This window comes from Seriola aureovittata, chromosome 9, assembly GCF_021018895.1.
Source record: "Seriola aureovittata isolate HTS-2021-v1 ecotype China chromosome 9, ASM2101889v1, whole genome shotgun sequence".
NCBI classification, from domain to species: Eukaryota; Metazoa; Chordata; class Actinopteri; order Carangiformes; family Carangidae; genus Seriola; species Seriola aureovittata.
In genome coordinates this window covers 2747159-2765651 of record NC_079372.1, presented here as the reverse complement: position 1 = coordinate 2765651, position 18493 = coordinate 2747159, and the positions used below count along the sequence as shown (strand labels likewise).

The window sequence follows — 18493 nt, the reverse complement described above, 5'->3', positions numbered from 1 at the left end:
CAATATGATATTGATTTCAAGCATATGACTGAGCCCTAAATTCTGTTACATTTCTATTTCATTTAACTGATTTCGTACAGTTAAGAGGCAGACGGCACATAAGGGGAGGGAAAGTGGGATGACATCCAACAAAGGTGCACGACTCAAATAGGGGTCATTGTGGTTATATGGTGTGCTTCTTAGACCCCTTGGCCACAATTATTCCCTTCTGCCTTAAAATTCTTATGAAAGCATATTTCGTGCAATTACTGGTATATACTGAGCACAGAAAAGATGACTCAAAGTCTAAGTCGATTCTTTTACTCTTACATCTATCTTTTATCTGATCTCATTCCTCTCGTAAATATCAGTTCTCCTGAACACTCACATGAGACAATCAGATCGGTCCACTGTAATAAAAGTGTGAATGCCAAGCCCATGAAGCAGCTGTCAGAACAATGTGTCAGCGAATCAGAAGCAAACTCGAGAAGAATCCTAATAGATCAGTGTCACTGACTATAGGCCACTCATTTCACACACATCATGATCGTGAGGCCAATCAATTCTTTCATTTGGGTCACTTTGTGATTCAATCACTCCAGCTCCACATGGTCTCCGCACACCTAATCATCTGTGTGAGAGAGATGATGGAGACTGAGATGTATGAGGCGCTACGGCTGCTTAGACTAAAATTCCTATAACACTCACTGTCTTCAAACAGACTCCCATTAAAGGTCTTGCTTTGGTTCTTGAATTTCAAAGAACCAGCGGTAAGGAAAGTCTCTGAAGTATGACTCCATCGATGTAGGTGAAGCTCAGAAAACAATGTGCGGGACTGAAGACTTCCAAAAATAGTTACTTTTCTTTACTTGAATAGGACAGAAATACTTCAGAAGTCTATGGACCAAATTAAAACAGTCTCAGTCTAGATTTAGGAAAGTGCTTATATTAGCATGGTTATCTAACTAGATTCCATTACTCTCAGACAGCACTGTGATTGTGCACAACAGGTTTTGACATTTGCTTGAGTCATAGACAACCAAAATAATCCCAGACAGTTTCCACTCTACTTCCACTCTAGTCCATTAATCTCAAACTGTGTAGGCACTGTGGTGCATGTGTGTATGTGTACGTAAGTAGGTGTGTTTCTGTCTTGATGAAAACCGATCTACAGCTAAGTAAAGGTCGTAGCAGTACAAAACTACAGCTGATAGAAAACTGTATCAAGAGACAGAAGTCGATGTGATATACATGTAGCCTACATACCTGGCTGGCATCAGTCACAAGCCAATAAAGAAGTTCATTGTAAGGACATGCAGAGTTAAGGACCCAAAATTGACACTTTGTGACTCTTCCCACCATCAAACTATCAAATTGATAGGAAACAGAGACAAAACACCCTTCTCTCACAAACTGTCCATGCTTTTACCATGTCAGAGAGACACAGAATGTGACCAAGGGTCAAAGGGTCAGCTCCAGAGGATCAACCCAATGGACACCAGGCAACTGGAGAACATAGGCAAAATCTCCAGTTTGTAACAATAAAACTCTATCTAATGATATTTGACTGTTTCTTATATAGGACAAGTAACACCAAAAGGACTGATTATCAGTAAGGTGTGAATCCTGGCCTCTCTATGTCATGCATGAACACACACACACACACGCACCAACCTCCCTTCCTCTGCCCCTCTCTAGATAAGAGTCATAAACTACAACCCACATTCCAATCCTGGGTAGTGAGCAGCAGAACGCTCTTCACAGACACAGATCTGAGGAAGAATGTAAAATTAAATATCTAACTGTTCTGTAACTCATGAGATGTTCCTATGCAATATTTTAATCCCAAACTTCTATCCCATAGAATGTTTGAAATGTAACATGTAGATTTTAAGACAATGTCCTTCATGTGACCATACTGTCAGCATCCTTCACACGACGTAACACACACTACATGACATCCAGGATGTCCATATTATTATTATTACAGTCAAAGAACTGCTGTGTAATCCACATTTATAAACTATTAGCTTTAGGAAATGTTTATATTGTTGTTTGATCAGTTAACCACTTGTATCATGATTAATTCCAGGTTTGAAGGATGTAATATGAAATCAACACTCCTATTACTGTCTGTCATTATTAGTGCAAGTAGTTTTATATGTTATTTCATTTAATATTTTATGGTCATGGTGGAAGATGGATGTGCGAGTTTATAGGTAAACTGTAGAATTAAACAATTCAAAAGTTCAGTGGAAAATTACTCTCTTCTCCAAGTGGAAACACAGGAGAAGACGGGTGACGCCCCTGAAACGTGCGCCAGCCCCCAGGGGATAAAACAGTCGTGAACAATTCACACTTTGCTAAAAACTCTGCTCAAAGCTGAAAAGTCCTGGCTCAAAAGGCTCTGTAGCTATGTAAACGCTTAGCTCTACGCTGCTAGCCACAAACTCATGGCTCTTAGCCATTTTTGCACTTGATCGTTTTGTCCGCAAGAGACGCCAGCAGATAACACATCTGCACGACTGCCTACAGAGAAGCCGACCAGAAATCAAGAGCGCCCAAGACAGAAAGTTTCCTGGAAAACGTCTTTATTTTCACCCAGTTCTTGTCCTGTTTAGTTCTTTTGACGTAGAGACTAGAGATCCATTGAATCGAGAAGTCATGGCTTCAGAGATGAGACTGATAAATTTATCAATGAAGTAATTCATTGTTGTCCTCCCAGAGGACTGGTGCCCCATTTCAACAAGAGCAAAATCTAAATTATGGCGTTAACGCTACATATTTTAGAAATACCAAGTCTTCCCCCCTCCTTTTTCTCTAAATATTAGTTTGCTACTTGAGGGCTAATATTCTTTTTCACAGCTTTTCCTTTTTTAGCTGTTGGTGACACACAACATGCACCAACACAACAAATAACAGTGCAAATCCTGTAATTCATTCAGGATTGAATGGGGCCATGACTTATTTACAACTCCTTGGCTAACTGTCACAACACAATAAGAGACGACAGACAGTCCAACACTGTTTAAATGAGACATCTGTAAACTTGTATTTTTCCGCAGGGAAGTACTGGCCTCCACTGACCCTTTGGGTCAGTTCACCTAAATAAAAAAGAAAAGAAAAAAATTCCCCTTTACACCTTCTAACGCATTCTACACAGAATCTCGATGTGAACAGAATTTCATGTGTGGTGCTGAAGACCAGGCCTCACTTGAAACAGTGGCAGATATTAAAATTAAATTCTAATTATCTGCATAGCTAGATACCAAGAGTGGTGAGGAAGATGTAAGACATGGATTTTTTAATGTTTTTTTGTATTAACCAAATGAACTTTTCAATGAAGACACTGCTTTTGTTCATCTTGTTAGATTTTAAGTTATTATTATCCAGCAATGGCTCTCTGACCATCTCGATGTTCTGACTGAAGAAGCTGGCCATCAGGACTTCTGACGCAAGAGTACAAAAACCTCACTTACAGGTTTACGGATTTGGAGTAGGAGGTAATTGCACAAGAATTAGTCTTTAAATCTCTCCATGTTTAACTTTAAATTGTAGAATCTAATCAGTTAAAACATTGAGACTCCCCCCAAAATACAGAAGACTTGACCTCACCTGGTTATATAGGCCTACAGTGCATCTGGAAAGTATTCACACCCCCTTCACTTTTGTTATGTTGCAGCCTAAAATCATTTGAATTAATTTTTCCTCCAAAACAGAATTTTTGAAATTTTTTGAAAAATTATTAAAAAGGAAATACTTAAATATAACTTTCACATAAGTTTGTTTGGAAAGTGACAGACCTGTCTATATAAGATCTCATAGCTGGTAATTACCGTTGCCCTGAGAGCTCAATGCAACTTACGAAAACATGCAAATACACAAACTTCAGAAAATATCTTCAATTTTTTTAACAAATGCATCCAAGCCAGGTTCATCACTTTTTTTCTTTTTAAGGTGTTTGCCTTAATTCCGATAGCAAGAGTGAGAGAGAGACAGGGAAGTAAGGGAGAGAGAGAGACAGATGTGGGATGATATGCCTCAGGTTGGGCCATGGGTTGAGGTCAAACCCAGGATGCTGTGGTTAGGATTATGCCTCCCCCATGCTTGTGTCCGCTGGAAACACTTCTGTTGTGTTGTGATTATTTGCAGCACCTGTTGTCAAATTGATGAAGATGTTCTCTGAAAAACCAAAGCCATGAAATGGAAGGAACTGCCTGCAGAGCTCTGAGACAGGAATGTGTTCAGGCACACAAATGTCTGCTGCACTGAAGGTTCCCAAGAGCACAGTGGCCTCCATAATTCTTAAATTGAAGAAGTTTGGAACAACCAGGACTCTAACTGGCAGGCGAAGAAGAAGGAGAAGGGCTTTGGTAAGAGAGGTGACAAAGAACCTGATGTTCACACCAGCTGTGTGTTGATATAAAAACATCCTACTGGTACAAGGTGTTGGCAGCTTCAGGCTGTGGAGGTGTTTTTCAGCAGCAGGGACTGGGAGATTGGTCAGGGTTGAGGGAAAGCTGAATGGAGCAAAGTACAGAGAGATCCTTAATGAAAACCTGACCCAGAGTTCTCAGGACCTGGGGTGGAAGGATCACCTTCCCAAAGGAAAATGACCCTAAGCACACAGCCAAAACAACGCAGATGTGGCTTCAGGACAACCCTGTGAATCCCCCTGAGCGGCCCAACCAGAGCCCTGACTTGAACCCAATGCATCATCTCTGGAGTCGACTGAAAATGGCTGTTCACCAACAGTCCCCATGTGACCTGACAGAGCCTGAGAGGATCTGCAGAGAACAATAGCAGAAAATCTGCACATCCAGGTGTGCGTAGCTTGTTGCTTGTTGCGTCACACCCGAGAAAACTAAAGGCTATAATTGCTGCCAAAGGTGCGTCAACAATGTCCTGAGTAAAGGGTCTGAAAACTTATGTCAATGTGATACTTCAGTTTTTCCTTTGTAATAATTTTGCAGAACTTTCTAAAATTGGATTTTTGCTTGTCATTATGGGGTACTGAGTGTAGACTGATGAATACTTTCTGAGTGCACTGTACCTCATCATAGCTGTTGTGACACAAAACACGCAACAAAGCAGCAAATACCAGTGCAAATCCTGTAATTCATTCAGGATTGGAGGGAGCCATGATTTATTTACAGCTTGTATGCTGTCTGTCACAACACAAGAAAAGACTACAGATGGTCCAACGACTGTGTTTGAATATGAGACATCTGTAAACTTTTATTTTTCCGCAGCAAAGTATTTGCCTCCACATTTCAAACATTTTTTTTATCACATGGCTCTTTGTCTCAAATATTTGCTCTGTTTAGGTGAAAAGTAAAGATGATAAATCTAATGCCTGTGATGTGCGGTATCTCTGACAGATCGTATCTTCAAATGAATGTGCTTTGTTGCCATGAGAAGCGTTGCCTATTCAAGTGTGTTACAAAACACTGCAGGCATTAATAAGATAAGCTGTGTTTCGATGATCAGTCACAGTTATTGAAAATCTTTTAAGACAAAACACAGATAAGGAAAATTCAGTGACACACTGTCGTCATGAGCACACAGACTTCCTTATCACTGAATCCTGTCATTCAGGACTCAGCCTCGTCATGTCAGCCTATCTCTGGAGATGACCTCCTCTGTGCTCTACATTTCAGAGTCCGTCCAGTTACACAGTAATCGTTACGGAGCATTGCGGTGGCCCTGATCCGATGTAAGCTTGGATCCACTGAAAAACTGCACTCAATCTCAAACTGTAGAACCTCAACTCCTCTCCAACAAGGAGGCAAAATGCAGACAATGTGACACAGCAAAACACTCATCGTCTGCAGCAGGACAGCTCAGATAAATTGCTAGATAGTAATGGACATAATGGCTGATCATCTAGGGCAGAATGATGTCCGTGGTGCACCATTCACCACGGCCTGCCTGCGCCTTGTCTTCATGCCATCTGTCAAACAAATACTCTGTCAATTTAATTGACAAAAATTGATGTGTCTTCAGGCAGGCGTCAGTTGCCCACAGGCCCATCCTTCATCAGCGGTGGGCAGGAGAAATCTGTCAAATATAGCATCTCAAAATATGTCACAGTAGAGCAGGAGGAAGACGGGGACAACAGCTTGTGGATTCCTCTAACTCCTCAAACACAGTATGCTGTCAAGAAATTGTACATGTGCTAACAGCATAAAGTGTTAGCGTCCCTCCAGAGTATATTGGAGGGGGAAAAAAAGGCGCGTATAAAAAAGTGTGAGAGCAGAACAGTGACTAAAGTAAGAGTGACAGTGTTATCAACACTTCCACTGGTCACAATGTCAAAGCTTTGTAAGAAAGCTGTGTGCTGCTGTGGAATTATTTCACAAAAAGACAAATGTCAGGATCCAAATTCTGATTTGATTTTCTTTTTTTATTTCTATAGCAACAGTAGAGATAAACAAAAAAATCAGGGGAGAGAGAGAGAGGGAACCTAAGCTGCCGCGGCAAGCACTCAGCCTTGGCACCAGGTGAGCTGATCTTAACTGCATGTTTATTACAGTAACCATGGCTTTCTAGCTTTAAGGAAGTGCTTATTTCAACCAAAACCATGATCTTTTCCTCCACCGAACCAAGTTGTTTTTGTGTCTAAACTTAAGTGAACTATTCCAGAAGCAATCGCATGTGTCACCATTTTAACCTGATGCTCCAATGGGAATAGGGACAGACAACAGACAGTGTATGGTTGTTTAGGTTGGAGGAACTGGAATGCTGTGCTGAGCTCTTGCTGTTTAAAACAAAAACAATAACTTGCAGGAAATCCTCATTCCAACCCCACCTAAATTTAGGTTGAAAACCTGCATTATTTCTACAAAATAATAATCCCCTGAGATTTTAAAGACGTCTCACATCTATTGTTCTAGGTTTCAGAGCCGTCATCAGTACAGCAGAGCTGAGCTGTCACTGCGGATGCCTCTGATTGTATTTAACTCTGTAGATCAGACCTGAACTTGAATGCGTAAAAGAGGCATGTTGGTGCTGCTGATTTCTGACAAATTGTACGCTGCTGTTGTTGGAAGAAAAGCATCATCCCCACAAACATTCCTCACAACATCCCCCCCAGAGTTTTAGACCCCATACTGCATTTCATTATTACTTGTTTCCTCTTGTTTGCTTTATTTGCAAATGCAATATGTGCTTCCACACAAACCAGTGATTCCAGCAGAATCTCTCATTGTTAAAGTGCTTTTATTATAATAATCACAACCATTCAAAGACCTCACTTGAAACAGTGGCAGATATCAAAAAATAAAATATGGCTATATGCCAAGAGGGACAAAGAAATGTAAGAGGTGTAATGTTTTATTGGTTGTTTGTTTGTATGGGGTTTTTGGAATTAATCAACTGACCTTTGAATGAAGACAATGGTTTTGTTCAGCTTGTTGGATTTTAACTTATTATCATCCAGCAATGGCTCCCTGACCGTCTTGTTCTGGCTAAAGAAGCTGGCCATCAGGTCTTTAGACATAAGAGTGCAACAACCTCACTTACAGGCTTAGATTTGGGATATAATACGGTGAATATGTTTCATGCTTATTTTTATAGACAGGGTTTTATGAAACTCAGTTTTTCTCATACAAACCTAAACATTTTTTATTTCTAAATAAATAATCTTTTGTTACATTCACAAAGCAATGGTAATAGTAGAGGTAGCAATAGTAGCGGTAGTGGCAGTAGTCGTGCAGTGTGCTGTAGAGAGGGGCTCCCTGTGTAAGATAATGTGCCTTACTGTGATCTCCAGGTGAGTGTTCTTCCTTTGCCAGAATGTCTTTTGTGACTACATCATTTACAAAAATGAACAAAGCATGCCCCAAACTGTACTCCTGTTAATTAGGCCAATAATTACTTTGGAGACTTAAAGGGATGTTACTTTCATTCAGACACAAAGACACATTGCTCAAACTAAACCATCTGTCTGTTTTTTAGGACATTTTAAGAGATAATTCTAACAATAGACATGGATCCAAGGCTCTCAAAGTGTGGAAGGAGTAAACTGGACAGGTTGGCTGCCCTAATGGATTTCTGGCACTTTTTGGAGGTTAATCCCTCTCCATGGTGCCTTTGACTAGCACAAACTGCAATCTCAGTGTTTATCATTTGATGTCACCAGTGCAGAGGGACTGATGGTCTGCCATGGCAATACTCCAGCATCTAGTAACAGATTCTTGGGAAAAAAATTTGTCATAGCCCACGTGATTATTTCGAGGTAATATTGAAATAAAATCTGCCTGTCTGTTTTTCAGGTACTCTTATTTAAATGACGTCCCCGTTAGTAGTGTGGCCATGAGAAAACAAAAGTCTAGACATTTATCTGAAAAACGTCATTCACAAGCACAAAGAGGAGGTCTTCAGACGGCAGCTCAAATCCCTACATCTAATTTTAAAATAACTGAGATGTTGTTGTCACTGGAATCACACACCACTGAGTTGTTTTTACCATTTCAGTTGAAAATAAAATCCATAAATCTCATGGGAAGTTGCAAGAAAACTAATTCTAAAGGAATCTACAGTAAGGGCGATTGTTTGTAATTTTAAAAACCATGCTAGCTTAGTGGATAGCAGTGCTGGTTTTTCATTTGGCCAACACTTTGGTTTATGACATACTTCCTGCAACACTACTGACATCGCCATCAGCCTCACCTGCAGCATGCTAACACACTAAACTAAGATGAAAGTAGGTAAACATTAAACCTGCTAAAACATCGGCATGTTAGCATTGTCACTGTAGCCATGTTAGCTTGCTGATGGTAGCCCAAAATACCAAGCACATCACTGTTAAACATGGTAATATTGTTTACTTTTTGTGAACAGTTTTTCTGTTAAAATAAGCAACATTTTAAATCGAACACCCACACATCTTAATGGTTACCATGACAACTAGCATAAACAGCTATGATTTTTATGTTGTTAATGTGTATCTAGACATATATAAATCAGCTACTTTTGCTAAAAGGCAATTGTGTTATATGGTATATGCTAATTTAGTGTATCTACACTCAGAAGACACCCACTGCATCAGCCAATCACTGAACATTCCTCTCTGAGCTTTGCCATTTCATCATGCAGCTCCCTCCACATCTCGGCTTTGTAATCAGTGCTTCCCTTCTAATGGCATACACAGCTAGTCCATCAATCCTTGCTGGGCAGAGGCTGGCTCTGAGAAACCAGGTACAGGACGATGGGGGTTGGGGAAGAGGGAGTGGCAAGATGTCCTTGTTCAGGGAAAGCCATATACACACATTCTCCAAACCTTTGGAACGCAGCAGTCTTGGAAGCAGATTGTGTAGCACCACTGTTAAGTCTGCTGCAAATCACGTCACACTACAACCGAGATAAATGATACGGCTTTCGAACCAATGAGGCTGCAAGTTCATCCTCCCCAAGAGGAAGCAAGCCCAGAGGGACTTGTGCTATATGTCCGACATAGTATAAGCTCTGACTCGAGGGAAGGGTCTGCACAACAGCATGGGGAATTACAGGGGTTCATACAGTTTCTACACTTAAACATCTGAAGTGCTAAATTCCACCTTTTGAGCTGATATGAAAAGACAGATTGTGTGATTGCAAATTTATATGTGTCGGCTTCATTGTCGCTTAGAGTCAAAGAAGGTGGCAAATGTGCGTATCAAAATTATTAGAGCAGGGGGATGGGTCATTGTAAAGTTAATCCTCACTGATTAGAACAAATCAGGCAGTGAAATGTCTCAAAATGAGCTGTCAAAATGCTTCGTTTGATTTATGAGATGAATATGTTAAATATGAATCAGTTTACACGAGTGGAAGAGTCAGCCTCATCCATTCTACGCCACAAAGTAATCTTCCATTTAGTGAAGGAGGTCATGTTGGGATATGTAACAAGGCATGGGACTATTACATTTAAGGTCAAAAGCAACTGGAATTCCTAGGACAAGATTGGAATATGCAGACTGCCAACCTATTTAAATTTCTCTATCAAAAAATATGAATATTTTAAGAAGCATTACTGTACAGAAACCCACAGTGTGGGTGACTAAAAATGTAGACATGTTGACATACTGTTGATACACATTCTGACAAGTACAGTCCAGGCAGACACACATGCTGCAGGATTTCAGGGAGACAGAGCGAGGCAAAGTGCAGACTGCAGGCCATACATATCGTTCTCTAGTAGTTGTGTCTTATAATTTAACACAACATCACAATCTACCCTCCTCCTCCTCCTCCTCCTTGACGCAGCCTCGATAGAAATGAGTTTCTCAAAGTGAATATTTCCTGCTAAGCTATTTCACTGATTGCATAACATCATATAGCTACTGCTGTTACAGTGTGCACCTCCTGTGTATTTAAAGAGCCTGGTAAACATCATGACTTCAGCTGGGCAAAGTGAGTTAGAGGAAAGTATGGAAAGGACCTCCAGTAAAACAACATTGTCCAGGTTTCTCATTGGAAGTTACAAAGAACACAATACGATGCATTAAAGCATTTTTGTCACCTTGGTCACATTTTTTATGTGATAATTAATTAGGTAGGAAAAAAACCTATCAAGTGTAATTGATCCATGATCATACAATCCTTCATCTCCAAGATTATATTAGACTTTATCAGAGTGATCACACCGTGTAAACAAAAGACAAAAACCTTGTTCCCATTCTAGTGTACTGTACACAATGATGATGAATTTTGGCAGATTTTTACTGGCAGACAAATAGAAAACACAACATATATCTTCACTCCTCACCCCAATCACAAGAAAATGACAGACACCATGCTGTGCCTACAGCACAATTCAAATTTTTGGTTATTTGACCACAGAGGAGAGTGTTGCCACTAACGATAGTTAACACAGAAACAACAAGCGCGCCTCTTTAAAATGCAGTTGCCATGGGAACCCTTGCCTAACATCGTCTGTCAAGCATATCAAAATAAGATAAAGAAAAAGAAAAAAAGGAGGGCCTGTGGGCATTATTTTGCTAGTTGACACATTCATGAGATGGAGGAAGAGGTGAAGCATCACATGGAACTGTACTGAAGAATGTGACAGCTCATGTAGAGGTTAGCACACTGACGTGACACTGTGGAGACGGTGGTGGTGGGAGGAAGAGGGTGACCAACAGTTTCAAGTAGGATGCCATCTTCTAGTCTCCATTAAAATGGTTTGCCATGAACACAAAAGGTCAGAGAAACAAGATGTAGATCTGCGGTACGTGTGTGTACGTCACTGTGGAGGGACAAGAATATGAAAGATTATAGAGTATTTACTATGTGAGATTTAGTTTTACACCCTGGGGAGGATCATTTGTTGCTCAAAAATCTGACCAGACTGTTCAAATCAAATATGCAATACAGGCTAGCTGCAATATATGACAGAGATCAATCTTATTTAGTGCACTATAAAAGATTACAATATAGTCTGATTGCAGATAATGTCATGTGAGATTAAGCCAAAAGTCTTCTAATGTAGGACTTGTAAATGGAGAATTCACCACTTTCTCTGCTTTCTCATCCGCTCATATTTTAGAATAAGAGTTTGCCTTTACTGGTCTTATGGAAATCAATCAGGAGGATCAGCCTGTGCATATTCCCATTTGTCCAGGTCATAGTATCCTGAAGGAGTTTTAAATCGAAAAAACAATTGGACTTGATTATTTGTCTGGGAAGACGTTTCACCTCTCATCCAAGAGGCTTCATCAGTTCATGTACGCATCTGACCAGGCTGGGACTGGTCCTACTTTCTGGTGTGGAGACCCAGGTATTTAACCTCTTGTGGGCGTTCACAAGGCTGATGATGTCACTGGTTCCCTTTTGTGCTCCAAGTGTCAACGACAGTCGTTTGCATGAATGTCGTTGGTGGAAAGTTGGTTTCGACTTCGTTAGTGCTCTATAGTGTTATAACGACAGTCGTTGGAGTCACTTGCCACTTGTGAACAGTTGTTATTCTTTGAGGCTAGATTGTTGAATCTCCTAGGAAGGGATGAAAGGGCAGCATTGTAAATTGGAGATAGGTGGTGTCTGAGACCTCCTCCCCTGTTGAGGGATGGTTTCTCTACTTTTACATAGATGGCCTCTTTTACTCCTCTTATGATACATAACATTCAGTTATTTCTTCAGACCTATTCATCTTTGAGCTTTGAGGACTTAACCATACTTTCATTCATTTCACTCATTCAAACTAAACAGGTCACCACAGCTGAACTTTCAAATTACAGTACATCTTAAACTGCCTTGACACTTGTTTTCAATCTCAGGCAGACTCAATAAATTCACACATTTATATGTTCTCAAGTAATGACCTTTAGCTGTAAGCAATCACACACTGTCTCGAGAAAATGCGCTCATCTTATGTGGTTTAGCGTATCAAAAGATTAACACCTGGGTTACCAGTCATAGCTTCCTGAGTCAGGCATTGTATCCTACAACATATTGTCTGTTATGCTAATGCAAAGAGTGTCGGTTAATACCGGCTGTTATCTCTGATATGCCTTTGAAAGCTCCTTTCACTTCTAAGTGACGCGAGTTTATCTTGTGGAGAATTCCAATTTGGCTGTGAACAGATCACTGGCCCTGCTTCAATGAGCTATCACAAATCAATAATGGGATGACTTGAAATAGCACTCAAGGGAAAATAGTATCGAACTGTGCCGCCTTAAACAAGCCTGCATGCTGAATCTACATGCACAAAAACACACACATAAAAGTGCATCCTGTGGCTGTACAGCACAAGACTAACCCCTGCCCTTATGACATGTGCACTGGTGACGTACTGCAGAATCACCGCCTGTGAACACTATGTGTACATCTGCCATATACTTTTGCTAGTACCTCCCTGTTTTAACTGAGGGCTTTGCTTGACTGTCTGTTACATCTTACATGTCCAAGATAAGAAGAAACTGCTCAGTGGCAAATTTAGCATGTAATTCCATTATTGTATCACCTGCAGTGAGACTCTTTGAACCACATTCAACAGCCTTGAAAACAGGTATTAAATAATTTTTCCTGTAGGTGTTTAACACAACATGCATCCACACAAAGAGGCTTTGCCCTTTAATGTGAACTAGCAAATGGGTGTAACAGAGGAGCAGCACACTGCTCATAGTTGCACCATTGTAATGCACACCAGGGAGGCTGAAAGTGGAGCAGGTGAAAGAAAGGAAAATGAGACTGGGGGATGCATGGAGGGACAGAGGCATGGATAAACAGATGGATGGATTTTAGATCTAATTTACCCCCTCCCTGACTCTGCCTCCACAAATTCAGAGTCTGGGAGTTACTGTAGCCTGTGGCGAGGTTGCAAAGGAGCCAAATATACATGGAGTGACAGGCTGTGTGAGTAGGAAGAGGGTGAACGGTGGGATGCATTACTGATAACGGTAACTTCTGCTGTCTGACTTGTCTGGAGGTAAAACTTGCAGAATGGTGCAACTATGTAGATTTCTCATATATTCCACATTATTTTTTTCAGAAACTCTCTTTGTCATTTCATTCTTCGCTGAACTTTTATTGTTGTAGGATATCTGGTATTTGTTTCTGTCCCCAAAAATGTATTAGTAAGCTTCATATTTGTATGTTTCTTGCAGATTACCATATCTGTTATAAATGTCAAAATGTCATTCTAAATGTTTCTTTGTTCACAGTTTACACATCTGAATCTGAATTTAATCAAGTCATTATAATGCATGAAAATATAATTCATAAAAGAAATACATCCTTAATTTACTCATTGTGATTGTGGTCACAGTTTTGAGTTGCTGAGGAAATCAAATCAAATCAAAACCATCACAGTAATGTTTTCTGAATAGGAAATCTCCTTTACCCATTGGCTACTTATTCCCTTTAAAACCTGTATTCCAAGTAAAAAGCAAGTGAATAAATTGGATCAATTCCCATTTGCCCCTTTACATTATCCATTGAGATGAATGTAGCTTTCTTTTTTCTTTTTCTTTTTTTTTTTTTTTTAAAATAAACTCATCTAATGCCAGTTTCAGGGCATTTCCAGTTTAATAGCTCACTTTCTCACAGTGCAATTCACACAGTTGTGAGACCTTGTGGTTGTGGAGGCGCCCACGCCTGCCCCCTCTGCCACACCCGCGACAATACACGCCGTCTTCAATTAGCTCATTATCTTGAGCATCAGCTGTTAGCCTATAGCTCCACATAGAGAAATCACAATCTTCCGCAGACACTTGCATGTCCAAGAATAGGTCTAATAATTATACGTGGGTTGGATGTGTACAGTAACGAGCTGATGAGGCGCTATGCTGAGAAAGGTGCACCTGCTGACTCTGCCGCCTGGGCCTTGATCACCATGAAATAAAGGATGCCCTGATTGTGTGCAGCTTATTAAAGCAGCCTGCCGACCATATTGGTCGGATTAAAGCTCCGTGGCAACACCCTCTCCATCCGTCCATGACACTTGAGGCACAAAGCGGTGTCTTTGCGGAGCATGCACAGCGCGGTTTTGTGCAAAGCCTGTCACCGGCACGAAGATGCTTCCCATCCCCTCACCTACAATGTCATTTCGTAGCAACCGGCAAATGCAGCATGCACCTGTTCCGCTCTCATCCGCGCCCAATGAGACAAACAAAATAAAACGCATACCTGTCCTGTCAGGTCCGGGTGTCAGGCTTCAGTCCGGATTCTGATCATTGAGGTTGCAGGAACCTGGAAGACGGACGCCGCCACCGCCCCAGAGCAAGCCCCTCACTCTGCCACGGGAGATGTAGCCCTGCAGGCTGGGACAACAGACAGGCACAAGCCGGCAGGGATGGCTTACGGTCGGGAAGGGCTAGGAGGAGAGTAGAGGGGCGTTTTCACGGTGAAAGCGGGGGAACTCCTAACGTCGTGCGTGATGTGTGAGGACCGCTCCGCTTATGACACGCAGCGTCTTCCCTCACTGGCTTTACTGATTTTTCGGGTCATCTTTAGAGCACAGTGTTGAGCACTTATGGCATCGCGACTGACAAAAAGAAAGAGACCTGCAGCCTGGTTTCAGCTGAACAGATTTAAACCCACTTTTAATTAGGCTCATTGTAATTTATTCGATACAGAATTTGATTGAATAGATATCGTCTCCTGAATTGCTACTTCATTTCATGATTGTCAAGTTCTTATCTGATCAGTTTCATGTGTAATCATAGAGCTTCGTTACAATTCAAGTGTCCACATCCTCAGAGCTGCTGAGCTGCTGCTCCAGAGTTTTTTAGCAAGGAACGATCCTGCAGCCTGTCTGTGTCTGAGCGCCCTCAAATGTCATTTACGCACCTGTCAGTTACTAAAAGTCCAAATTCAAAGTGCATTTGACATTATTAATTGCAAATGAATGCTCTTGACTTTGCACTAACAGAAAGTTTTATTTATAGTTGCTGACATAATGGTAGATTGGGGCCTAAAGATGTGATGTAAAGCAGGCTTAAACACAACAGAGAATGCATGTGAAAGGGGTCTCCTGGCTTTAGCCCTGCACTAATGGAGGTCAGTGCTCTCAGAGTAGGACAGGATACAAATAGAGAAAAAGGCATATTGTTAAAGGGACGCATATTATTTTACGTGAGGTCAGTTGTGGCAATTTTCTGATGAATGTCCATTTCCTGTTTGATTGTGATAGAATAGAGCTCCCTAAGCCAACATAACATCTGTTTGATCACACACTCAACTAGCTTTAACTCCTGACATGTGTTACATTCAGACACATGTAGAAGTGCGTCTCTCACTCATCGCATTAAGAAAAATGGTCTTATTGTTCCCTGCATAGCAAGAAGCGTGTTGAATGAATGATGGCTAAGTGGGTGATGTATTGCACTGGTGACTCACAGGAACCTTCTGTACTTAACGCCCTCTTTGGCTTTCACGCACAAGTGTTCTGTTCAAATGCAAATATGCATACAGGAAAATCAGTTCCCGTCACGCTTCAGCGGGTCTCCTTCAGCTGCTTACAGGATATGCAGAAATGAGCAGCGCACTGACTTCATAGCCATATGGGGAAGATTTTTGGAGTGTCAGATGATGCTATAGGATATGTCTGACTTTGTTATCCCAGTACTGAATGAAGTAAGATATTATATTGACTACATGGCCACTAGGCCTACCCATATTAAAATCATTTAGGATATCAATTTCACATTGTGTGAACATATAAGCTCAAACTCCAAGTGGTCGTGAAGAGATATGGTATATGATTGCTGCTGCAGATGATCATGGTATATGATGGTATATTATTGCCACCATGTGGCCGTCATCACACACACCGCATCCATAAGTACAGTATACAGTGTATTGTGTGGCCTTCACCCATACATCAAGCACATTTCAGTTTTCAGTTGGCCACCGAGAGCTTTTCAGTGCCTTTGCACCCTCGTTCCAACACGTAATTACACATATCTGCCTGTAGTGTCATAAGAAAGAACCACCACCGGACTTACATACCTGAATTATGTTGCTTCAAGCTCCCTCTGTTTCATATATAAGGCCTTATCATTTTTTCTAGTTATTACCTCCTCACACTGAGACTGAGCAAAGCCATACATTTCTATAATATGAAAAGATCATTCTAAACCTCTGCTTTGCTGACAAATTGAGTAATCTCAGCTGCAGCAGTGTGAAACCTCGTACGCCAACTCAGTGGAATCGACTAATGTTTTATCATTAAGTCATTGTAAATGTTTTATTAATCCGAGGGTAATTCAACTTAAATTTTCTGCTTTTCATTTTCAGGCCGTCACCACTGATAAACACGAGTTCAGTCAGTGACTCGAAATGATGATTTAATGGGCTGAATGATCACTTAGTAGTGCATTCATTTAGATCAAATGTCTACAGAAACATCGTTTGCATATTACCTCCCAAAATGAAATATGTGTGTTGATTTGAGAAGGAAGCCTAACACTCTTTTTGAGACTGTCACCAAGGGACAGCTCATTGAACAGGTTCACTGCTGCTAATATCCGGGTGCTTCGGTTGATCATCAGCTGACATTCACTGACGACACCACTGCGATCTGTTAAAAAAAAAAAAAAAAAAAAAAAAAGAAAAAGCCCAGCAACAACTCTACTTTCTTCAGAGGATGCGTCGGTTTGCAGTGTGTGGAAAACTCTTCTTCCATGCTAGAGTCAGTTGTCAACTTTGCTATTATTACTTGGTTTGGCAACAGGCTGCACATTATAGTTCCAGTGGCCAGGACGATCACTGGCGTCTGACTGGCTGATCTGCCTTACATCATCAGAGAGAGAGAGAGAGAGAGAGCTGTTTCATTCAGTCATGTTAGAGAGCCCTCCTTGTCCTCTGTGTGGAGACTTTAAACTTCTCAAGTGGGTTAGCATCTGTTTTCACATATTTTACATATTTATGTGTTATAGGTTATCTATATGTAACTGCACTTTACCCTTTATCTTTAACTGAACTTCTCTGCACTTTCCCATTGGGAAAAGTTGAAAAGTTCAATACATAGAGTTAAAACTGTCAACAGATTCTGTAGTTCAAAGACCACAGACATGATGGAAACTTGCTGTGGGACTATAAGGCACGGTTGTTTCTCCTGATGTTAATGAAAACAATGTGAACCACGGTTAATTCAGTCTCCAGTGCTCCAATAATACCAATTCATTTAACAAGGTCAGTGGAAATAACCACACATGTTGTATTTGTACTAATTCTGGTACAGTGTTGTCAGGTCTTTCTGTCGTATGAAGAACTGACTTCAAACTGAGAAAACATGAGCAAATCTGCCAGAGAGACGAAACAGCTGTTGACTGAGCCTGATATCTCAACTGTATTGTGTACTGAATTGTTTTCTCAGCTTCAGTGAACAACAAAAAGTTGGTTTATCCATAAAAGCAAAATGATACGAAGTCTCATTAAAACGACGTAGTGAATAAACTTTTCTCCAGCTGGAGAATTAGCACCAGCAGCTATTTCTCTTGACAAACCAACTCCTGATATTTGCACCACGGAAGTGGATGGAAACACACTTATTCATTTGCATTTTCTTTTGCAGATTCTCTCAAAATTCAGTCAGAATGTCCACTACATTTGTTTGGATGGAAACACACTTATTGTTATAGAGCAACAACACGTCAGACTTTGACATGGGAGACAATTGTTTGTTTCCTGTTCCCACAACAGTCAGTTTAGTTTTTTTAGTTAGTTTTTTTGTGTTTTTTAAGCACCGCCACAATCATTATCCAACTTTAACCAAGTGTTTATTATTGTAACCATGGCAATGAAGATCTAAAACACCTTAAGCGCTTCTTTGTCACATCATAAAACTGTTTAATTTTCCTGCCAATAGAGACATCACATCAGAAAACACCTCTGCTTGTCATTCTGAAGGACAAACAACATATGTTGTAATCTAATCATTTGAAGGACTTCTAACTAAGCTGGCTTTACATTTTCACAACTCATGAGTCAACGTTGAACTAATTATTTAAGTTCAATTGACACACATTTTTAAGAAACCTTGCGAGGAAGCTGGATTTCTTGAAGCTTGAAGCTATTTGATTGTGGCCTA

The 18493-nt window shown here is 40.7% G+C and overlaps 1 protein-coding gene across 1 annotated transcript in view; it reads right to left on the bottom strand.

Moving 5' to 3' along the window:
* si:dkey-178k16.1 (band 4.1-like protein 1) overlaps positions 1-14861 on the bottom strand; it is a 47770-nt gene extending 32909 nt beyond the window's left edge. Inside the window, exon 1 of the mRNA XM_056384076.1 lies at positions 14587-14861. The gene's annotated coding sequence lies outside the window, so the exon portion shown is untranslated. The remainder of the gene's footprint in view (positions 1-14586) is intronic.
* Between the last annotated feature and the right edge of the window lie 3632 nt (positions 14862-18493).